The 25,150-nt window shown below is 41.4% G+C and overlaps 1 long non-coding RNA gene across 1 annotated transcript; it reads right to left on the bottom strand.

Annotated features, from left to right (window-relative positions):
- Positions 1-20,825: 20,825 nt before the first annotated feature.
- LOC134294108 (uncharacterized) lies at positions 20,826-24,943 on the bottom strand. The gene is made up of 2 exons (XR_010001088.1): positions 24,452-24,943; positions 20,826-20,979 (listed from the first exon to the last, which is right to left on the bottom strand). It is a non-coding gene; the product is annotated as an uncharacterized LOC134294108 (long non-coding RNA).
- Between the last annotated feature and the right edge of the window lie 207 nt (positions 24,944-25,150).

The raw sequence follows: 25,150 nt of genomic DNA, 5'->3' as shown, positions 1-25,150 counted from the left end.
AGAAGAAAGTAAAACTCCTAAGTTCGTACTTAAGGAGGGAGTTTTGTACAGGAAAAGTACAAGCCATAAGACTTTGAATAAGCCAGAAACACGTACCCAAATAGTGGTACCTGTAAACTACAGGAAACAACTGTTAGATGTGGCCCATGACAATCCACAAGGAGGGCATTTGGGGGTTAGAAAAACCACCCAAAGAATCAGCAAGAACTTTTTCTGGCCTGGCATGTATCAACATATCAAGGAGTTTTGCAGGTCGTGCGATATTTGCCAAAGGTTTAGCACGGGAAGAGATAAGACCAAAGCACCTTTAGTTCCCATGCCGGTTGTTGGGGAACCCTTTTTCCGAGTAGGGATTGATCTAGTTGGTCCTTTGTATAAGCCCAGTCGGAGAGGATACAAATATATCCTCACAGTAATAGACTATGCAACCAGGTATCCAGATGCAGTGGCTTTGACCAATATTGAAACTTCCACCATAGCCAATGCGCTGTTATCAATTTGGGGAAGGACTGGATTTCCCAGAGAGCTTGTGTCAGACCTGGGGACTCAGTTCACCTCGCGGCTAATGAAGAAGTTATTAGAGTTGTGCGGAATTAAACACCTAACGTCCACACCTTATCATCCGCAAACGAATGGCCTAGTAGAAAACCTGAACAAAACACTAGTGAAAATGATCAAGGCCTATAGCCAGCAGAGACCCCACGACTGGGACACCAAGTTGTTATTCTGTTATTGTTATTCGCATATCGATCAGTCCCACAGGACAGCACTGGTTACTCGCCTTTTGAATTGTTATTCGGAAGGAAGGCTCGTGGACCCCTTGATTTGATCAGAGAGCACTGGGAAGCAAGTCCTACGCCAGATCCTGTTCCTGTCGACGACTACATCAAGGATCTTCAGTCAACATTAAAGATGGCCAGGGACATCGCCCAGGAACATCTTATGACGGCCCAGGAGCAACAAAAGACCCGGTACGACGCAACGTCGAGACCCCGAGACTTCAACGTCGGAGATGAGGTCCTGTTTTTAACACCTAACAAGAACAACAAACTACAGATGGACTGGACTGGACCGTGGAGGATCGTCAGGAAGCAGAACCATGTGAACTGTGACATCCTAGATGAACGATTGGGGATTGAGAAACGGGTGCATGTAAACATGATTAAGCCGTATGTAAATAGGTCGGCAAATGTTTACTGTATAGTATCAGAGGAAGATACAGGTCCTTTTTCATTTTGGGAAGGTAATAGGGAGATACATAGAAACTTGGATAAAGTAACCATAAATTCAGACTTATCTCCATCACAACAAAGAGAGGTTAAAGGAATCTTGGCTAAGTATAAAGTCATGTTTTCGGATTTACCCGGGAGAGTGCAGGGAGTGCAACATAAAATATGCACCGGTGACGCCGCACCGATAGCATCCCCTCCCTATAGGGTAACGGGTAAGATAAGCGAATGCATAGAGCAAGAGGTCAGGGAGATGTTAGATTTGGATATAATCGTGCCATCTAACAGCCCTTGGGCTTCGCCCATAGTGTTGGTAAAGAAGCCAGACAAAACCGTAAGGTTTTGCATAGATTACCGGCGGTTAAATAAAATCACCCAAAACGACATGTATCCGATGCCCCGTTTGGATGATTTACTAGAAAGAATTGGAAAAGCCAAATTTATAAGTAGTATTGATTTGATTAAGGGGTTCTGGCAAGTGCCTATGGCACCTGAAGACCAGTCCAAAACGGCCTTTAGAACTCAGGGAGGACTAGGAGCAGTCCTAAGTCAAGTTGATGAAGATGGAGAGGATAGGCCCATACTATTCCTCAGTAAGAAGTGGCATTCTAATGAGCTTAGCATGTCCACAATCGAGAAGGAATGTTACTCGATAATTTGGTCCATAAAGAAACTGAAACCATACTTGTGGGGAAGGAAGTTTACGTTACAAACTGATCACGCACCCCTAAGATGGTTGGATAATGTAAAAGGGACCAATAACAAATTATTGAGATGGAGTTTATCACTACAGGACTTTACATTTGATATTAAACATATAAAGGGCAAATGTAATGTAGTAGCTGATGCTCTATCCAGAGCACCTTGATCGGAAGACTTACAGGTTTGTATTTAAAGTTTAAGGTGTGATGCTATGTTTATGTATAGATATGTATTTTGTGTTATTCTCTATTATTTTTGCTTATTCTGGGTCTAGAAAAAGCAAAAATAATCTTTCCGGTTTGGAAGGTATGTAAAGATGTCATGATCATTGTGTTTTATTCATGATTGCTATGTTTAGGTTGACTGTTTAAGGTTATATATTTCAGCTATTCTTATACAGAAGCTGAGAGCCTCTAAGGCATGGCCAGGAAAAGGGGCGTGGCTTCACCTTGCTGGTGGAAACCTTAGAATTCAAAATTTAGCAGTTGGAATTGGGCAGTTGGAGTTTGTCGGTTGAGCAGAGCAGTTGGTTCTGTTCAGTGAGAAAGGAGTGTGATCGGAAAAAAGAGATTGTGGGAGGAAGTTGAGCAGCTAGAGAGTTTTAGCGGAGAAGGGCTAAAATTAAAGTTGCTGAGCCTTTAGTAGGAATAACTAAAGAGCTGAGGCTATATCCCTAAGTCAAGGAGGGCTAGGGTTAACCAGTTAAACTCCCCAGTCCAAGTTTGATCGGGTACAGATCAATTAAGTTCAAGAAGGACAATATTCCTAACTGAAAGAAACAAGTAATATAAAGCTGATACCATACTAAGCTCAGTGAAACTATTGAGAAATCTTGCAACACTTACTGTACAGAAGTAACATCGTTCACCTCAAGTTATAACATTCTTGCAACCATCAAGCTTTGTGCTATAAATAAACAAGTTACTGTTTCTTCAAATGTTGCTTATTATTTGAGCAAAGCATCTTTCAAAGGTGGTGGCAGCGATAACATTCAAAAGTGAAATACGTAGAGGTAGAAGGTGAATCCTTCACATTTTGGTGGCAGCGGTGGGATCCAAAAAGATTCCATCCCTGTCATCACATCAAGTCTTCACAATGACCAGTCAGGCTCTGTTTAAAAACCTCTAGAGAAAGAGACTCCACCACATTTCAAGGCAGCATATTGCACTGTTGAAAAACTCTTGTTATGTACTGGTCCCTGGCACACTGGGAGAATAATTATATATCTGCAACATCAGCTTGGGATGTACTGCTTTAAATAAACCACAACAGTATTTACTAGATTGCTTAACTGCTGGACTGTTTAATCTCCCAGCTGGTTCCTGACATCTGCAGGAGCAACACCCTTAAGTGCTGCTCTATGGAAGTGTGTGTTCCACAGGGAGCTGTCCACGGTCCTGATCTCCCACCTCTTCCCCTCCAAGTTCTACCAGTACTTTTGGAGGGTCTCATTTAGAACATCAGGGTTTTTTTTCCGTGTCAGGAGCAACTTGAGTCACTTCTGGAGTGAGAGAACTGGCCGTCTGCAAGGACATTGTCCAGGGGACGCCCGGATGTTTTTGATGTTTTTACCATACTTGTGGGAGGCTTCTCTCATGTCCCCGCATGGAGCTGGAGCTGATAGAGGGAGCTCATCCGCGCTCTCCCGGGGTGGGATTCGAACCTGGCAGCTTTCAGGTCAGCAACCCAACCTTCAAGTCACGAGGCTTTAGTCCACTATGCCATCGGGGGCTAGAACGTCAGTAAAAGAAACTGTTTGAGGACAGGACCTTGATCCTTTTGACTAAGATATTAGTTTGGTGCTTCAGACATGTTAGAAAAAACATCGGCAAGATAGTTAAACTTTTTCAAAGTTCATCCTCCCTTCCATAGATACAGGCAGTTCCACCATCTAACATGAAGTAATGAATTAAGCATAGGTTAATCATCTATCTCAGGATTCCTCTAAGGAGCATTAGACACTCCCCAAAATACAAAAAATGAGAGGAATGTCAAAAGAGGTCAGATGGCCTCTTCTTGTTTGACTGGAATAATGTGTTGCAAAACAGTGCATGGGGGTAATAACTGATTTGTTACTTCTAGAAACAACCTAGAGAGATAATTTGGCATATTTTAGCCATATGAAGTACAGCTTTGGGAGTCTGGAGGGAATGAAGTCCCAAGAAACATGTGGCCCAGGTCTATACTTTGACTATTCATAATCTAGTGCTACTTGAAGTCAAAGAACAAAGAAGAAGGGTTTTCATTCATCTACTGACAAAAAAATGGAAGCAGAATATCTGAAAGGCTACTGCTTGCCACATGGACATGCCTGAAAGTTGAAATCAATCAATCAATCCAATTCACAGCCATCCTTCAAATATATCTAGTCTTTTGATGTTTCTCTTAGAAGGAAAAACTCTTCGTTGAGTTACTGTCAGGGTGCAACAAAGAACAGCATCATCAAAGCTGGTCTTTTCGCAACCTGACTACAAGAGGACAGAGGAAGGAGACCATTTGGCGGGATAGGCTGATTTATGACAGGGTCTGGTCTTCAAACGTGGGAAAGGGCAAAAGGAAAGGGAGGTGTGGATGGAGAAGGAGGAGGGGGGAGGCAACAACCCCATATACTGAAGGGAAAAGCGGAAGAGGGTCAGTAAAAGCTTTTGCAGTCATCTTGGCAAGGCGGATTCAATAAAGTTTTCCATTGCGACCAGCGGTGTGAGCCTATTTCTTGGGTCCTACACCTTCCAGGAACGGACATTAAGCTTTTACTCCCTTTTTTTTTTCCGGCTCATCCCGTGAGGAAAGGTCTCTCCGGTGAGAGCATGAACCCTGATGGAGGAGAAACCATGAAGGAATTCCTCTTCCTGGAAGAAGAACAGGCGAACCCTCGAGGTGCCGAGGAGTTGAGAGAGGAAGGGAACCCATCGCCCGCGTTGAGCGAAGGGGGGACAGACCCCTCGGACCCGTCGTGGAAGCCGCTGACCTCCACCCAGTTACCCACAGGCAGGGGAGTGACGGTGAGACGGAAGATCCAGATGGGAGGCGATTGGCAGCGAGACGGAGAGGGAGCCCCGGAGATGAGAAGGATGGAGAGGAGATTAGATGCGATGGAGAAAATGTTTGAAACTTTCTCTCGACAGATGGATCTGATGCAGCGGCAGGTAAACGAGTCCTGGAGGGCGACAGTCGAGCAACGGGAGCAGAGGAGAGGGCTGCCCGGGAGAGGCACTGAACCCCGTCCCTTTGCCGGGGAGGGTCCACAGGACTATGAGGATGAGATGCCGCAGCAGGGGACATCAGTTTTCCCCACGGGCCTGTTGGGAAGGAGCCAAATGACTGGGAAGGGAGAATTTCGGGTGAAGTTCAACGGGGACCCCAAACAGCTGTCTTATTTCATTACAAACGTAAGACACTTCATGGAGGATTTTGGGGACCAATTCCCTTCAGAAAGCACAAAAATCCACACGGTGGGGGCAAACTTGAAAGAAGCAGCTGCAGACTGGCTAATGCAGATGTATGATACTGGTGCCCGGGAGCTAGCCTGCCTGGAGGATTTCCTAAGAGCCCTCCGTGAGAGATTCGAAGACCCTTTGGCAGAGGAGAGGGCGAAGGCCCAACTCAAAAGGATATACCAGGGAGGAAGGACGGTGTCAGAATACGCCCTGGAATTTAAAGCCACAGCGGGGAAGATTAGGGACTGGTCCGACACCACCAAACTGGAATATTTCAGGGCTGGTTTACGCTCTGAGGTGCTCGAGTGGGCTTTACACAGAGGAAATCCAAGAGACTTGGAGGACTGGATTTTGCTAGCGGGGCGCGTGGAGGTGGACCAACAGCAAATCTCTCGTCGTCCAAGGGAGAGCAACAGAATCAAACCCCCGACAGCAGCAACACGGCGCTTCTCCCCTCGTCGCGGAAGGTCGACCAGCAGGGAGAGGAGAGCAGGGAGGGGGGCCTGCTTTGCTTGCGGCCGCGAGGGACATCGAGCGGCAGAGTGTCCGAAAGGGACAGGCGTGGAGACAAAAGGAGAGAGGCTTCACAGCCAGAAGCCACCCCACCAGAGCTCCAAACTAGCAAAAGGGAAAGCTGCCATGGCAACGGAAATGGCTTTAGCCCCAGGGCAGCTTCAGGCAGAAGAGATGGAGGAAGCGGAGGACCTGGAGTTACCGGGAAACAACCGGGATCTGTTTTGAACGCCCGGAAACAGATCGAACCACCAGAGGGCGAAGGGGGTTGGACTCTCTCTCTCCTTCTTCTTTCCTTCTCCTGGCTTATTCTGCTGCTGTTGTTCTTAGATTGTCGGAACTTTGTCTCTCCCCGCAGGGTCGTCGTCCGAAGGGGGGAGTCATGTCAGGGTGCAACAAAGAACAGCATCATCAAAGCTGGTCTTTTCGCAACCTGACTACAAGAGGACAGAGGAAGGAGACCATTTGGCGGGATAGGCTGATTTATGACAGGGTCTGGTCTTCAAACGTGGGAAAGGGCAAAAGGAAAGGGAGGTGTGGATGGAGAAGGAGGAGGGGGGAGGCAACAACCCCATATACTGAAGGGAAAAGCGGAAGAGGGTCAGTAAAAGCTTTTGCAGTCATCTTGGCAAGGCGGATTCAATAAAGTTTTCCATTGCGACCAGCGGTGTGAGCCTATTTCTTGGGTCCTACACCTTCCAGGAACGGACAGTTACAGTTCATGCGTGGAACAAAATCCTCTGTTCACATTCATGTGAATCTTATGTATTGTTATTTCTACGTGTTTTCAAGTTGACTCTACACTATGCTGATTCTATGGTAGTGTTTTCTTAAGATTTATTCAGATTGGGTTTGCCATTGCATTTCTATTAGGTTGTGTGAGTGTGATTTGCAGAAGATCATTCAGTGGGTTTCCATGGCTGAGCAGGGATTTGAATCCTGGTCTCCAAGTGTCTCAGTATAATATTCAAACCACTACAACATGCCGGCTCTCTATTAATCTTTGGCCTGATCCTAAATCAGCAGCTGTCAAACCCTAGGAGGTACCAAGACCTGCAATTTACCAGTGGAGAAGAGAAATGAAGAGTTCTGAAACCAAAAAACAAGAGCTAACTCAAGAGCTTTTAAATACTGGACATTAAATAAATTAAAATTCCAATCATATAATCTACACATGCAAAACCCACCACCCTTTAATAGAAACAATTTAGAAATGTAAATATCACAGAGATGCAAATGCCAATGGGCAATTTATAACTTTGGTAATAAATGTTGGACATTTTCCACACATGAAGCCGGTTTCGATTAGTGACATTTGCACACATAAGTGTGTCTTACGCCTGTATATGCCTCTTTTACTTTTCATTGTTTGGATCGTATGTTCTGTATTTATGTTTATTTCTTGTATTATTTTTAAATTTATTGTATAGCTTTGTTTTTATTATGCATATTGTATTGTATTGCCTCTTTTAAAAATGATTCAAAGGGGACTACTCTCTAACCATTTGCACCAAAACCAAAAAGCCTTTAGTAGTTGACAAGGAGAGTTGGTTATTATTATTATTATTATTATTATTATTATTATTATTATTATTATTATTATTATTATTATTCACTCTTGTGTACTTTGAGTGACATCTGGTACAATCACCCCATTTTTATTAGACAAAGGGCTTAATTCCAAATCTCATTGAATACAAACCAGTTTATATAATGATCCACTGTAAATATGGTGTGTTGTCATAGACAAAACACTATCAATAACAATGGCATTGATTTCTCAGTCCCACTTGTTTTATCACCACCAGTTCCCTAGATGAACTAAGAGGCAAAGTTATCTCAATTTCATAGGAAGAAACAGGAGCAACTATGTCTACTGTCTTGGTTATCTTCCATTCCAGAGACCAGGCAGGTCTTTAACAAAATTGTCTGCTGAGGCACTAGGATGCTAGGAGGTGGCAGCAAGATGCTGGAGAACATAGACTAGTTCCTAGGAATGGCCTGTGGTTGGAGTTCTGGAAAAGAAGGCATAGGTGCCTCGTGGTCTGGCAAATGGGAGCATCTCATTCTGAGTATGTTATTTGGGGCATAGGCTACACCATGCTGCCACCTCCTAGTATCAGGAACCTGAGGCAACTGTATCACAAGGGACTTTATCACACGAGGCAGGCAAACTGTTATTGCAGTTGAACCATCACTTTTGGTGATGGTTCCTATGACACTATATACATCCAGCTGTTGGTCTAGCTTTTCCCTATGATTATGCTGTCTGTAACTACTGATAGGTAAAATCTGTCAATAGTTTCCAAATCTGCAATATTTCCATCACATACTTTGATGTGATGGGATCTTTCTGCTTCTGTGTCAGCATGCGGGCAACAAAGGGATGTCAGGAGGTGGGATTCTCCTCCTTTCCCCTCCTCCTCCCTATTTCAAAGCTACATGTTTACAATTTATTTTATATTTGTTGATTTATTATTGATGTTTTCTTTGGGAAATTCCTACTCTTTCTTATTTTGAAAAATGCATGCAGTTTAAAGGTGGGAAGCTGCTACAAATATGAGGGGAAAAGGTGACATTTTCCATTTTCTTTTTGAACAAACTGATCTTATGTTGGCAGAACAAACAGATGAAGTTGTTGCTGGAAAATAAAAAACTTGGATGGGATGGGGCAGTTAATGAAACATCCAAACATCTCATGGGTGTAGTCTAGAAGAACAAATTTCAGCCTTCAAGCATGTCTATTCCTGTGAAACACATAACCAAAAATTGTTATGCTAAGATAAAGTACTTTTGTAAATGTGTTACTTGTTTGTGTATGAGAATAGAGTATGCATTTGTTATCCAGACTGCTATTCTATGCATTTTCTACTGGAGAGTAAATCTCATAGAACTCAGTGGGAATTACTATAGATGAAATGTGTTTAGAATTGCCTTGTCAGTCACACACTTTGTAGAGTCAGAGTAATTCATTTCTAGAATATAGAATGAAAAAAAATATCAACAGCAATCCACTGTAGGAGTTCAGGATATGTGAACTGACCCATTAGCATGCAGCAACACCCGCCCCCTTTGATGAAAAGAGGCAGTTGCCACAAGTCAAAGATGGGTTGTTGCCATTGACTAACTGCTAAATTGTTATTGTTGTGTGTCTTCAAGTCATTTCCCCATGGAAGACCTATTGAAAGATTTTTTTTTTGCAATATTTGTTAAGAAGGTATTTGTTATTATCTTCCTCTGAGGCTGAGAGAGTGGGATTTCCCAAAATAACCCAGTGGGTTTCATGGCCAAGCAGGATTTCAGTTCTGGTCTTTGGAATGGTAGTCCAATCCTCAAACTACTATTTGAGATTGGACTTCACCATTTTTAAATTTAGCCCTACCCATCAATGCTATGTAGCTCTGGAAGGTTAGACTGTATGGAATGAGTCCAACCCCAGTGAAAAGTATTCCTCATACTGATAATAAAGCAGCCATACAAAAATGACAACTAGAGAATACAACCAGCAGAATAAATGGAACTTCTGTTAAATAAACCTCTGTTAAAGTAATAGTTCTCTAGAGCCAACCATAAGGCTCTCAAATTTCATCTTGAAAATTCCATAACAGAAAAGAAATATCAATAATACCTTCTGACTAAGACCCTCTCCATATAAAAGCAACAGTGTTTTTAATGTTTGCTTTACATTGTTTTGATATTTCTCTATTCTGTCTTGGGACTATTAGGTGAAGTGTAGCTGTAAATCTTAAATAAATGAACATTTCATATTAAACTATCAGCAAAAACCTGAACACTATCCAAGGGACTCTAAGCGCACTTGTGGACTTGTGGTTTTCCAGTGGACCAAAAATACTTTTGTGTTAGCATTACAACATAGAACAAACCATGATCGACAGCTGGATGTAACCAAAGTCATTCCTTTCTAGGGCATCTCCTTCCAATGTTGTAATGTCACTATTTTGCACTGTAATGATGATAAGGTATGATACAAAATACCTTGTTTTTGTTGCATTCCTTCAAGTAATTTCCAACTCATGATGACCCTAAGATTTATTTATTTATTTATTTACAGCATTTATATTCCGCCTTTCTCACCCCAAAGGAGACTCAGGGCGGATCACATTGCACACATAAAGGCAAACATTCAGTGCCATAACATAGAACAGAGACAGAGACAAGATGCAGGCACAGGCTGGCCTCGAACTCATGACCTCTTGTTCAGAGTGATTTGTTGCAGCTGGCTTGCTATCCAGCCTGTGCCACAGCCTGACCACTCAAAGGATTTTGTGCGGCCTGTGAGTATTTTATTTTCCAAGACCAATCAGTAGGATCAATTGCCAAATGGGGAATTAAACCGTAGTCTCCAGAGCTGTTGTTCAACACTCAAACCACTACACTATGCTGGCTCTTATGTACCTCCTCTAAAAAAAAGCACAGGTCACAAAAGCAGTCACTTCATATGAGCAGAACACTATACTACCATCTCCTATAGTTCTTCCTGCTTCTTTTATGACATGACCACCAGTAACAAGTTGTGAATTTTCAATTCAGGAAGGAAAAGGATTGATAATCTTTCTTAAACTGGTTGAGTCAAAATAGAGTGGACCAATGCTCAGTATGTTGAATTGGCTTCCGGGAAGCTGAAAACGTCTAGACTGGGATTCTGAAGTGAGGGATGTTATTGCTTGATCAGGAAGGAAGTGATGGTAACCACAGAAGGAGAAGTCTCTGAGCATCTATTTGTTGAATGGTTGGCTTCTTGGAGGACTCGTCTCCCAGTTTCTTTGGCTGTTACTGAAATAACCCAACCTGGGATATGATATGTGTCCCAACACTTTATAAATTCTAACGTAACATTGGCAGTCAAGTAAACTACATGTTTTTGCACCCTACCTTTGACTGCATTAATGGAATTCTCAAATACGATGTAGTGGGACACTTGGAACAGCTGAGGTGGGAGGTTTTATTTGGTAGCCACATGGTGTATAGGCCTGATCTATTTTAGTGTAACAAACCCATTTGTTTCTATTTTGACTGAGATATTCAGAGATTTGTCTGCTACCACAGCTCTATCACCATACACTTGAACATTTTGTCATGCATTGTTTTAGAACAAATTTGCAAGCAGATGGCAGATTCTAAAAAGGCCAGATTTTCCCATGAACTTTGGAAGGGAGGGATCAATTGGTAAAACTGTTGTGGAGACAGAAATCTGATTTCTGAATTATCTCTCTCTAAAAATACGCTTATATTGGAATGGAGGATTTTGCTGCTTTTTTGAAGTAGCATTTGGTTGAGGTTAATAACTGAAGTCTTACTTTGAAAGAAATCCCCTATTTTGGCATATTTGGAACACTCTTGGGTAGCAAAATATTTGGAATCTGTTCTTCCCTGGATTGTGTTCCTAACCCATAAAAATGCTCTGGGGTAGCATTTTTTAAACATTAAAAAGACAAGAGAATTACACAAATCTCCACCTTTCATCATGCTTCAACAGGACAAAACTGAAAAAAAGGGCATTTGATGAAAGAGATCTGTCATTATATTCCAAGCTCAAGTCATTGTCTTTTTGTGCACTTTACTTTTTCTGATCTGAAACAGAAAAGAGCATTGGAATTGCTAGTCTGTGCTATGAAGTTGTGCAGAAGTAAAAAGTAAAACCAAGATCACAGCGTGAGATTAATGCAGTTCAAAATAAACCAGTTTGTTTTATATAGCGACCGCTTGCTCTGAAAGTGGATTTTACTTTCTAACACAAACCCTTAATGGCTTGGCATTTTGTAGTGTTGTGTTAAACACCATCTGTGATTGTTAGTAGGATTTTTTTTGCCGTGATGGTAGTGGTTTTGTTTTCTTAAAGAATGTTTCTTACAGATAAAAATGTGAATAATCTATGTGGTTTAATTTGAATAATTTATACACAAGGCATCGCAGACATATAATTGTAATTACAGTGTTCGGCTCAGCAGCAGTGCATTTGAAGCTGAATGCCTGATTGTAGCGCAAAGCTTATGCTCCAGAATTTCATTTTGTTTTTCCATGAAGGCCTTTGGAGTGCAAGGCATTAACTTGGCGCCTTTGCAGAAGTTCTTAAGAGAAGTTTGTCCAAAGAGTTCCTTTTCTGTGGAGTGACTTTCTTGTCCTCCACATATCTCAATCTCCATTCTCGGGTTTTGAAATTCAATCTTGCATGCCACTACAGTACAATGATAGAGTAATGCGGGCTGAAAAAAATGTCCATGGTTGAAGAGACCGAAAGAGAAGAACAGCTTTTTGTTGGAGGAACAGCTACTCTCATCAATAATTTCCTGAAGAAATAGGCCTGGAGTGTAAACAATATTTTATACCGAGGAGAGTGGAACAGAATATGTCATTTCTTATCCCCTCCCCCTCCATTTTTATTATTTGGTTATTCTCTGTGGAGAATGGATTAATTTTGTGAATATCTGCAATTCAGAAAAAGGTCATTCCATACTTGAAAAAAAAACCCTATTACTTTATCAAGAGGAATATTTTGCATAGGAGAACTATGTTCTATGTCTTCATTATGATTATTTTTAAGAAAACACTTATGAATATGTTAGAATTTGTAAAAAAGCAACAACTAAGGACCTCATCACACTTACCAATTTAAGTGTCCTAGGATGCTTGTCAGCCAATTGAGGGATGGATGGGCATGCAGCCCCTCACACAATGTCCCTTAACTTCTGGTGGAGTCCCCACTCCCAACTGGTATGGAAGTGTCTTAGGATGCTTCCTTGTCAACAGGGAAAGGCTCCTGTGTTGTGCTGGCTCCAATGGAACCATCACATTTCTGCCCCAGTTGGGTGATGCTGGCGAAACATCACTGAGGTGTGTTTGTGTGTGATAAGGTCTTATGTCAAGAGCAGGCAGATCTTTTCAAGCTAGAAGCCAAGGTGTAAAGTGGATTTTGACTATGAAGATCAAATCACATGTGGAAATGTGTTCATATTACCTGGAAATTTTGAAATTCAAATCCCCATTTTTAAAATAACTCTTCAAGAGTGAGACTACATACTAACATTTTGTACTCTTTTGTAGCAGTTTATGGGACTTGGTTACCATGTGGCCAGAGCTGAATACAGGGCTGTGGCAAAAAGCCCAACATGATAGATTTATTAATTGAATTCAGCTGTTACTGAGAAATTGGAAATCCTCAGGTTTGCCTTCTGATTGATTCAAGAATTTCTCTTTGCAGGATTTTCCCTCCCTTAAAAGTTCATTTTGTTTTGTGTTGTATAGCAGGACACCACCGTGTCTCTCAGAGCCTCCGGTGGCCTAGGGGATAAAAGCCTTGTAACTTGAAGGTTGGGTTGCTGACCTGAAGGCTGCCAGGTTCGAATCCCACCCGGGGAGAGACCGGATGAGCTCCCTCTATCAGCTCCAGCTCCATGCGGGTACATGAGAGAAGCCTCCCACAAGGATGGTAAAACATCAAACATCCGGGCGTCCCCTGGGCAACGTCCTTGCAGACGCCCAATTCTCTCACTCCAAAAGCAACTCAAGTTGCTCCTGACACGAAAAAACAACAACAAAAAAGTGTCTCTCATGTCAGGAGACAAGTTCCTTTTGCCATCTGCTGGTCCTATAACTGTGACAAATACAGAAGACTGGCAGGAAATGCAAAGAAGAAAACTTCCCTGCATTGTTCTTTTGTTGTTGTTTTGTTTTTTTGAGTTGTTTTTAACCTATGCCTTCCTTAAGACAAATCTATCATGGAAAGATATATTCAGAGAAGGTTGCCATTGCCTCATTTTGTGGCTGAGAGTGCACTTTGCTCAAAGTCAAGGGTTTCCATGGCCAAGTGGGGATTCAAACCCTGGTCCCCAGAATTATAGTGCAACACTTAAACAAATACACCATGCTGTCTTTCTGTAGCCTTTTTTTATTACCTGGAACAAATATTGCTGTCATGTGTCAAAATAACTCCTCATATTAGCTGAGGTGGGAACAGTGCAGTCTCGAAAGCTCAGAGTCATTGTGTGTCCCAGGACCTCTTTTAGACTCAGTCTCGGAAGAAAAGAGAATCAATATTCCTGGAAGTCTCCAGAAGAAGCTATTCTACTTAAGTAAGGTATAGTTTTTGTACAGAAATCCAGATTTCTAGTCAAACTATTTGTCATAGGAGATCCTACCATATAAAAAAAATCACCTCAAATGCATAAAAACACATCTGCAGTGTCAGAATTTGTTTGAAATTATATGGGAAGATGAAATAAGTAAAGGTTTCCTGTCATTAAGCTGTGGACAAAATGCATGAACTGCACATTGGACAGACTGTTTGGATGTAGGCCAATCCAGCAGGCTCCAGTGAAATTAAATGGTCTTAATTTGTATTAGACTGTCAAATATTATGGGCATAAAAGAATGAATACATGTGCATGCATGCGTGGAGGCATGTTTGTGTACATCAAAGTAGACTGAAATAAATTTATCTGATAGGTATTATCTTTTCAGAGAGAAAAATGCAGTACAGTTCAATTGATGAACAACACCAATGAAGACTGAGGCATTGGGAGTGACATGAAGTTTAATTTATGTTTGTTGCTGTTAACAATACATATCTTTGTACTTTTGCCTAGACCACCTTCCCATTTTTTTCACTTTGTTACTAAACGGTGGTCCTTTTATGTTATCATTTTATGTCTTAATGCTTTTTATTGTTATTATATTGTATTACCTTGGTTTTATTGTATTTTTATTTGTTGAAGATGTTGTTTTTACATGTATTTTACTTTGCTCATTTGTTTTTTTGGGCTTGGACCCATGTTAGCCGACCTGAGTCCCTGCAGAGAGATGGAGGCTGGATAGAAAAATAAAGTTATTATTATTATTATTATTATTATTATTATTATTATTATTATTATTATTATTATTATTATTTTATTGTATGACACAGCAAACAAGATAGATATGCTGGATTTCATATCACAAAATCACAAGTCGAACACTTCCCAAGTGTCTAGGACTGTGTGATGTATTTTCGGATGATGCGTGCAGATCCCAGTAGGGTGGCCTTTTGCAGTTGGCAGATCGTGATTTTGTCAATGTCTATTGTTTCCAAATGCCGCCTGAGATCTTGGCATGGCACCCAATGTGCCAATCACCACCAGGACCACCTGCACTGGTTTCTGCCAGAGTCTTTGAAGTTTAATCTTGAGATCCTGATAGCGGCTGAGTTTTTCCTATTGTTTTTCATCAATGCGACTGTCACCTGGGATGGCAACATCGATGATCCAAACCTTTTTCTTTTCCACAACTGTGATGTCTGGTGTGTTGTGTTCCAGAACTTTGTCAGTCTGGATTAGGAAGTCCCACAGTATCTTTGCGTGCTCATTTTCCAATACTTTTGCAGGTTTGTGATCCCATCAGTTCTTTACTGCAGGGGGGTGATACTTGAGGCATAAGTTTCAAAGAATCATTTGGGCCACATAGTTATGCCTCTGCTTGTAGTCTGTCTGTGCAATTTTCTTACAGCAGCTGAGGATATGATCAATGGTTTCATTGGTTTCCTTGCACATTATTATTATTATTGTTATTAGCCATGAAGACGACTTTTATCTATGTTGACCCTATGCATGAAAGACTTCCAAGTCACCCTATCATCAAGTGCCCTACTCTGGTTTTGTAAGCATTCCTACAATGAAAAAAAGCCTGCTATCACATTTTCCTGATCTATTTGGCCTCATTAATGCACATCACACACATCGTGGTGAGCTCACCATATCTGGACACACATTTCCTCCTGCCGAACTCACCTCACTGTTAGGTGGCAGTCTGCATTTCCAATCCTTCACATTATTTTCTGTGTGGGAAATAGCCACTTCCTGGTGAGAATGCCCACCTCCCACCAAGCAGTTCTGTCCACCACTAACTTCTCCCTGAAACTACACAATAAAACAATGCTGCCTAGAGGGATCATCACATGTCTAAATGTCCGGATTTTCTTTAAAACTTCAGAGTAAAAGCCAAGTTTTTTTTTGTTTTTTTTTTAACCTGAAGCGCATCAAGAACTATTGTGTGTTGAGGCCTTGGCCTTTGTAAGCCGCATCGAGTCCTTCGGGAGATGCTAGCGGGGTACAAATAAAGTTTAATAATAATAATAATAATAATAATAATAATAATAATAATAATAATAACTTGTGTGTTAGGATTGCACACTGATGAGGTGAGTATGACTTTTTAGTCCAGAGATTCAGAGCTATAGCTGCCTTGAGTGAATTTGTTCATTTGCAGTGTGGTCTTCTTTTCAGTGGGTTAAACCCTTGTGCCAGCAGGACTGATGACTTGAAGGTTGGGCTGCTGGCCTGAAGGTTGCCGGTTTGAATCCAACCCAGATAGAGTGCTGATGAGCTCCCTTTGTCAGCTCCAGCTCTATGCAGGGGACATGAGAGAAGCCTCCCACAAGGATGGTAAAAACATCAAAACATCAGAGCGTCTCCTGGACAACGTCCTTGCAGACGGCCAATCCTCTCACACCAAAAGCAACTTGCAGTTTCTCAAGTTGCTCCGGACAAGTTCTCTTCTTTGGCAGGCTTTCAACGATGATGTATAGCAAATTTCTTGGTAGTCTCTTACAGCTCAATTATTCTACAATTCAGCTGCAGTTCTAGGATTTCATTGGTTGGGCTCATGGCAGTTAAAGTAGAATCATAGAGCCATATCTGTGTAGTGTAAATGAGTCTTAAGCAAATATAACTCAAATTTTTCTGCCTTTTTCATAGCAACCAATTCCTGCTACCTGAGTTTGCCACCTCATTTTGCTTTACTGTAGGGCTGAATGTAATATGGAGATGAGTCGAAGGTAAGAAGAGAGGAAAATATTAAATATAATATCCCCCTTTTCCTTTGAAGAGGACTTTTAAGAACCCCAGAAATTTATTTCCAAGCAAGGCCTGAGGGAACATGCAACAAGATGGAGCCTTTGTCTCACCTGATGGAAGTGATTGGAAGACAATCAAGGGCATGAGCAGCTTTATGACTTGATAGCTCCTTCTTTAGCAGGCAGTATAAATTGGCCTGGAGACAAGAGAGGAGAGGGGGTCCACTGCTAGGTAGCTTCCCTCCAGGGGCTGGTAGGAAGATCAGTATTCAGAAAGGAAGGCAGTGAAGCGTATTAGGAAAATGCCATGCTGCCGCCAGTGCCCCATAGCATTTCCTGTCTTTATCAGCTACAAAACGGCCCTTAAAATAGGCAAAAGTGGCATTTCTGACAAGCAGAGAGACATACATCGAATCAGTTTAGCATTTATCGGGGTGCAAGGAAATGCGATTAATCAGGCCAAGCATGTCACCTGACTGCAAAAGTCTCATCGGTGGAAAAGAGAGTCAGAATGTCAAAGTCACTGAGGGGAAAAAGATAGGATATGTGCCTTTACTGGGTGGCTGTTTCTGCACATGGAACAAAATGCATTCATTCTATTAAAAATTCTGGGAATTAATAACCTTAACGGTGCATTATACTTATAGCTGCTCTAAGGTAATCACTGGAGTTCTGTGAAATGTTATCACCATTCAAATTTAGTACAAAAAATGAAAAGGGAAAATATTTTAAAGGCACTTTGTCAACTATCAGTTGCCATGATGTAATAGGTTGAGTTTCCCCACTCTATTTTCTTGTACTCTATAATATTACACAGGGATAGGTACACAAAATTAGTCAAGAATAATTATAACAAAAGATTAAAAATATAAATGTCCTAAGATATAACCAAAGAGGTCAACACAGGAACATTGGTAATAGATGTGCCACATAGTTTTAATTTAAATGAGTATGTTGTTCTAATAGTAATTATGTTGATGTTTTATTATGGTTGTGTTGTATGTTTTGTGTTTGTAATTGAATGTTTTACCTATGTTGGAAACCATCCTGAGTCCCTTTTGGGGAGATAGAGCGGTATATAAATAAAGGTTACTATCATCATCATCATCATCATCATCATCATCATCATTGTATGACACAGCAAACAAGATAGATATGCTGTATTTCGTATCACAAAATCACAAGTCGAACACTTCCCAAGTGTCTAGGACTGTGTGATGTATTTTCGGATGATGCGCGCAGATCCCAGTAGGATGGCCTTTTGCAGTTGGCAGATTGTAATTTTGTCAATGTCTATTGTTTCCAAATGCCGCCTGAGATCTTTTGCACAGCACCCAATGTGCCTATCACCACCGGGACCACCTGCACTGGTTTCTGCCAGAGTCTTTGAAGTTCAATCTTGAAGTCCTGATAGCGGCTGAGTTTTTCCTGTTGTTTTTCATCAATCCGACTCACCTGGGATGGCAACATCAATGATCCAAACCATTTTCTTTTCCACAACTGTGATGTCTGGTGTGTTGTGTTCCAGAACTTTGTCAGTCTGGATTCGGAAGTCCTACAGTATCTTTGCGTGCTCATTTTCCAATACTTTTGCAGGTTTGTGATCCTACTGCTGGGAGGTGGTACTTGAGGCATAAGTTCCAATGAATCATTTGGGCCACATAGTTGTGCCTCTGTTTGTAGTCTGTCTGTGCGATTTTCTTACAGCAGCTGAGGATATGATGATGATGATGATGATGATGATTAGGAACAGATGCCTTTTGATCTAAGACAGAAACTTTAGTTGTAATTGAATCCCCATCTTAACAAGGCTTAAACAAAAGCAGGTATGAGCAACTTCAAAGAGGGTAGGCCTATTGTAGAGCTATTATGGTGTAGAGATTAGCGGGATTCAAATTTCCCTTCAACCATAGTAACTCATTGTGTGCCCTTGGGCACGTCACATTGTCTCGGCATGGGCAAAATTCACTCTGAACAAATCATACCAAGAAAACTGCATGATAGGGTCAGCTTAGGGTTGCCAGTAGTTAAAAAGGACACGGGATAGTTTTTTCCCCTAAACATGTATGGGCAGCACCCTTTAGCTCCATGTGACTCAAAATGATGTTATATCACTTCCAGATCTGGGTATCATCCAAAAAAAAGGTCCATTGTAAAGACTTACTGAGGTTTGCAGCTTTGTGCAGGAGAAGAATTAGACCAAGGGGACACAACTCCCCACCCACAATTTGTGTCATTTTGAAAGGTTTGGTTCCCCCCCCCCCCCAAGTATTGTATTTGCATTTTAAAAATGTACATGGGGTATTGGGGCTTTAGAATTATATCAGAAGTTTTATGGGCGCTACATTGCGGTGCGCCTTCCCCACCACATGGAGGAAACCATCACTGCCCGTCTTCCCTCTGTACTGTCCCTGGGTTAAGTAATGAGAATATGGGTAGCCATGTTCTCAGGTCTCATCCTACAATGCTGCCAGGACAGAGCAGTATTCCTGTGCCATGTGATGGGCTTCTGCAGGTTCCACCCTGGTTCCATCCCGAAAGCGTCATAGGGCAGGACAAAAACCCTATGTGATGAGATCATGAATAGCTGTGGCACACTCCAAGATGTTTCTAAGAGATTTAGTGTACTGGGATGTTCATTGGTTCATTCAAATACAATTGAGATTTTATTGCATAGGTTAATGATACCAAACCCATGAAAATTCTAGAGCTTGGAATGTTACTTCATGAACTACAGGAGTAATTCTGTAGATAGTTAAAAATGTAATTTTTCCAAGATCTGGGACCTCTTCACATGGGGCATTTTCTCCCCGTTTTGCCACTTGGCTTGGAAAGTGCCTGCTGTGCACCATCACATGACGCATGGCAGTCTCTGCCCATATTATTTCCAAAGTGGGGTTGCAGCGCAGAAAGGCGCTTCCTCCATCAATACGAGGAAGAAAGTGTTGTTTGTGTAGCTCAATGGAGTCCCCGCACTTTTCTCCCTTTTTGCCATGTGATGGCAGAAAGGGTGGTGGGACGTTGCATATTGCTGCCCTTTCTGCCATCTAATGGGTGGAGGGAAAGGGTGCCAACGCATTCTGTCCTGTCCCCACTGTGTGATGAGGGGAGGAGTCAGTGTATGTGGTGCCACATTTATTTATTTATTTACAGTATTTATATTCCGCCCTTCTCACCCCAAAGGGGACTCAGGGCGGGTCACATTATATACATATAGGGCAAACATTCAATGCCCATATACACATAGAACCGAAACAGAGACAGAAGCAGAGGCAATTTAACCTTCTCCTGAGGGGATGTTTGATTCTGGCCACAGGGGGGAGCAGCTGCTTCATCATCCACTCTGACGGCACTTCCTCATTCCAACATCGTAAATTAGTTAAATTTGTCTCCCCACTTTATAAGTGGTACCTTATTTCCTACTTGATAGATGCAACTATCTTTCGGGTTGCTAGGTCAGCAACGAGCAGGGGCTATTTTTTATTTTTAATTGACGGGTGCTCACCCCGCCACGGGCTGGCCTCGAACTCATGACCTCATGGTCAGAGTGATTTATTGCAGCAGGCTGCTCACCAGCCTGTGCCACAGCCCGGCCCCCACATGCCGTCTCACTTTCCTTCCCTTTTGTGGTGCAATGGCATGGTCCAAAAGGGCCATGTAAAGAGGTGGCTGGTTAAAAAGTGGAAAATAATAAATATGGAAGAAAAGTAGCTCCAAATGTTAGATCTAGAAAAAAAGGGATGACAACAGCAACCATAATTATTTGACAGGTTGCGGTAGACTGTCTTTCGTATACACTTATTTAAACTTCGTGATAGCTATTTAAAGGCTGAATAGACATCTGTGTGGTCTGTAAAATTCCTGCAACAAACAGGAATTGAGCTTAGGGTACCTTTCTACTATCCACATAAAATAGATTGGGTTTACATTTCTCTCTTGTTTCAGCAATGTAGTTCTTTATTTTTGAGCAAGGCACCATAGCTTGTTTGACAGGTTTGGCAATTCGAATGAAAGGAATTTTCCAAAATATAAATGAGTGAAGGGGGACGGATAGACAGACAGACCAACAAGAGTAACACCAGAAAACACCATTCTATCATCATATTTCTTCCCACTGCTCCCCTCTCTTGTTTATTGCAAATGTTTCTGTTTACAAGCTCCTTTTGTGAAATGGGGTTTTAGCTGCCACTCCGATGTCTCCAGCCAATTCCACATTTATAAGCTTTCGCAGTGCTTCACTTGGCATTTTAATTGTCTGAAAGAAACAAAAAGAACCTCACAGCTTCTGCCTCACCATGGCTGGAAACAAAGCACGTTTAACAGATTGCGATAATCCATAAGCTTGGATCTGGAAGCACACACAGAAGAGACAATTGCTTTGACGCCCTGAATAGGAGAGGAAATGTAAAGCAAGCAAGACTGGGCAGGAGAATGAGGCCTGCTGGCACAGCTTTGAATGGGGCATGTCACTGAATGATTGGAGCCTAAACTGCATTACGCTAAACATAGACAAGTGCATGTTATTGTTTTTATTGTGCCACTATTGGACTTGCAGGGAAAGGAGACACAATATAAACTGTGGTTATTAAGACTTGATATCAAAGACTTGTTTGTGTAGTACCAAGCTTTTCCCTCTTGGTAAGAGCAGATCAATGAGGTATTGTGTGGGTAAATACAAAGAGAGCTCTAAAACATGTACACAACACACACACACACACACACACACACACACATATAAATGGCATCCTGCATTTATCCTTTGGCAGTTGCCATTTACAAGAGCTGTCTGGAGGAACAGTGATTGATGCTATTTTCTAATCATTCCCCCAACTTTTCTGTTTAACAAGACCCTGGCAGCTTATTTACCTGGTAGCAACCCTTTCCCTCTATGGGTCATTGCTCTTAATTATAGCAGTACTTGTTTTTAGTTTTGAAATCCATCAAGGACTTTTTTTTTTGCTATAACCTCTATTCTGCCTTGCTGCCATCCTCACCCAATAATACCCTTCAAGCTCAGCTAAAAAATGACAAGGAAGGTCACAGGAAATGTTTATATTTAGATGGCATTTAAGATGTGTTTGCATGATTCTACCCCTAAGAATATAGGTTGAATATCCCTTATCTGAAAAGAATGAGACCAAAAGTGTTTGGTATTTTGGATTACCCTCCCCAATATTTTGGAATACTTGCATGTGCATATATATACATAATGAAATATATCCAAGTACAGTAGAGTCTCACTTATCCAAGCTAAACAGGCTGGCAGAAGCTTGGATAAGCGAATATCTTGGATAATAAGGCGGGATTAAGGAAAAGCCTATTAAACATCAAATTAGGTTATGATTTTACAAATTAAGCACCAAAAGATCATGTTATACAACAAATTTGACAGAAAAAGTAATTCAATACGCAGTAATGTTATGTTGTAATTACTGTATTTACGAATTTAGCACTAAAGTATAATGATATATTGAAAACATTGACTACAAAAATGGCTTATGCATATAGACTGGAGACAGTCTTTTACTCAATATTTTCTTGCATGAAACGAAGTTTGTGTGCATTGAATCCCCAGAAAGCAAAATTGCCACTTCCTCAGCAACACATGTGGATAATTTTGAAATATGGGAGTATTTCAGGTTTCAGAATTCCAGATAAGGGATGCTCAAGCTGTATTGCTGAGTACATTCTGAATTTCTGTTCCTTCAGGCTCCCCTTCCTGGAGGCCCTCTGTCTTATAACATTTCAATACCTAGGAGGCATGTCGACATTGTTGGAATTTTTTTCCCAGCAATGGTTGGAACATTACCTTTTAATTGGTAGAATTTACTTAAAACATTTCACTGATCATCTGGCAGGTTATTGCTTGGTACTGCTATGGTAGTCCAGAAAGAAAATCAATGGAACCATTGTGCCATTGGAAAACACAGGAAAAGGCATTGTTTCCCCTAAGTGGCCAATGTAGATATTACATCTTGAAAACCTCTAAACCTTGAAAAATGGTCCTTCATGGCTGTAAACATGGTAGCCACACATTTAAACCTTCCTCTCCCCTCTCATTGTTCATAATGAATCAAAACATATACAGAGGCCTCTAATACATTGACCACTTAGGCTGGCATAGAATTGGATCAGCACTACAGAAATATGCAGTAGTTCTGGGGAAGGCCATCTTAACATGGCCTTGCTTTCTATTTACCAAAGGTTGAGGGATACTCTAAATTCTGCCCTGACTTAGAAATAGGGAGTACAGTTAGATTGGCTCCTAACTGGAACTGGCCACAACTGCCATCCCATGTTCCTCATTGCCAATCCAGCATGCAGCACACTGGATCGGCACCAACCTAAGGGTCAGTGTAGATCCACGCTGAGTTATGAGTAGTCTAGTTCCATTGAAAAACAATGAATTACACCCATGTTTTTTACAGGCAGAAGGGGAATATAATTTCTTGTCACTATGCAAATAACTACTTATTAAAGCAACTCATTAGAAAAAGTGTCACTCCTAGTTTGGGGGTTTTGTACCAAAAATTTCATTATCACCAACTGATTTTTTACACAATTTCTTAACTGCATTATACTACTATAACAAAGTTGCAGCATTTTATAGCTACAGCCATAGTGGAGTAAGTTCTGATTGTAACATGATTCACAGAAAATGGAAAGAACATGAATTGAATCAGATGCAATGGCTGAACAGTCCTAGTTCCCTGGAGCTAAATAAAAGAAAAAGAGAACATCTAAAATATACAAATACTAATCATTTCACATTATCTTCTGGGGCTTAGATTGTAAACACTATATATACATGGCAGCATTGATTCAGGTTTTTAACTTTACAGAGGCCAATCAAATTCAAGTCGAAATCAATGAGAAGTTTTCTGTGACTTCTTCAAAGGATGCCTAAGGACAAATTGTGGCCATAATCCTGTGCTGAGGACTATAGGGCAAAGATGATGTTGGTGGCATACCATCTGGAACAGTGGACTGGTCCAAATCCAGCTGTTCAAATGGCCCCAGCTGAGGGATATTCCAGTGTTTCCAGCAAAATCTAGGGCATCTCCTGATTTTGCCTGAAGCAGGACAAGGCCAGTTTAACTCAAGAAAACAAGACAATCACAAAATTATGCCCCTATGATTGTCATATTTAGTACTCACACTCACTAGTCCCACTTTCACTTATACCATCTCCATACCCTTTGCAAACTGTAGGATTTAAAGCACATCTTAGAACCAGTTTTAAAGTTTAGAAAACCAAGTAGCCTTTAAAGGCTCCATCTACACCAACCATTTAATGTAATTTGAAGCTAACTTCAGACTGCAGCAGCCAGACAACAAAACTCCCACAAAATTGAAGCCAAAATTCAGGTACCCACCAGAGGAGTGGGATGAGAGTCTAGTGCTTAGTGCGTCCCAATACCTTGCAAACCAAATCAATATGCAAACTAATTTTGAAGGAAAACGGAATAGAGGTTTATTACTTTCAAGCCTGAAAAGATGTCTGATACAGCGTCTCCGCTCAAAAGGTTCACCAGCCAAACCTCAAACTAGTTACAGGATTTTCTTTGTAATCACCTGTGCAACAAAACCTCTTTCTTCAATATGCAGTTTGAAATTGCATTAAATGATCAGTGTAGATGGGGCATAAGTGGCTTTATTTGCTGCTGACATTGCACTGACAGAAAGCATTTCACTTATGCCGGGTTGCGCAGTGCAGTGAATCTTACCTGTTAGGCCGGAAAGGGAGCCTGGATAACAGTAGGGCAGGACTCCATTTTGGGAGTGAGGCTGGTTGAAAAGGGGAGGAGTTTGGAGACTCCTAGGATTGGCCAGAGGAAGTTGGGAGGAGCCAAGTCTTAGAAAAGAGGGAAGAGAAGGGAGTTCAGTTTGAGTGAGTTGAAGTGAGAGTTGGAGTTGAGCTGAGTTGGGAGAGAGAGGGAGTTTGGAAGTGTAGGTTAGAGAGTTGCTTGCTGTGAGCTGACAAGGAAAAGGTCAGACAGCAGTTTGATTCCTTGTGGGAATCGGTACAAGGGATTGACTCTCTAGGCTGGGCTAGTTAACAGGAAGAACTCTAGGATTGTAACACCCCTAAGCAGCGCGAACACTGGAAACCAACATGGAGACCAATAAACAATCTAATATCTTTATTAAAGCAATAAAAGTTCTAAACAAAAATAAGCAGAATATATAGTCCAGCAGTTGACCTTTTAGAGAAGATCAAAATTAGTTCAATAAAATGAAGTTATATGTCCAATATTAGAGCCCAAAGTCTATAATCCAAATAACCGAAACACACTCAAACTCTTTGGAAGTTTGAGTGGGGAAAGAGCAAGGTTTCACAGGGAGATTCTTGAAATAAAGTCCAGAACAAGGATTCAAGGCTAGGCAAGGTATTTCATGGTGGATCTGAAACGCAGTCCAAACTT

This window comes from Anolis carolinensis, chromosome 1, assembly GCF_035594765.1.
Source record: "Anolis carolinensis isolate JA03-04 chromosome 1, rAnoCar3.1.pri, whole genome shotgun sequence".
In the NCBI taxonomy this organism is placed as follows: Eukaryota; Metazoa; Chordata; class Lepidosauria; order Squamata; family Dactyloidae; genus Anolis; species Anolis carolinensis.
This window is presented reverse-complemented; position numbering and strand designations above follow the sequence as displayed.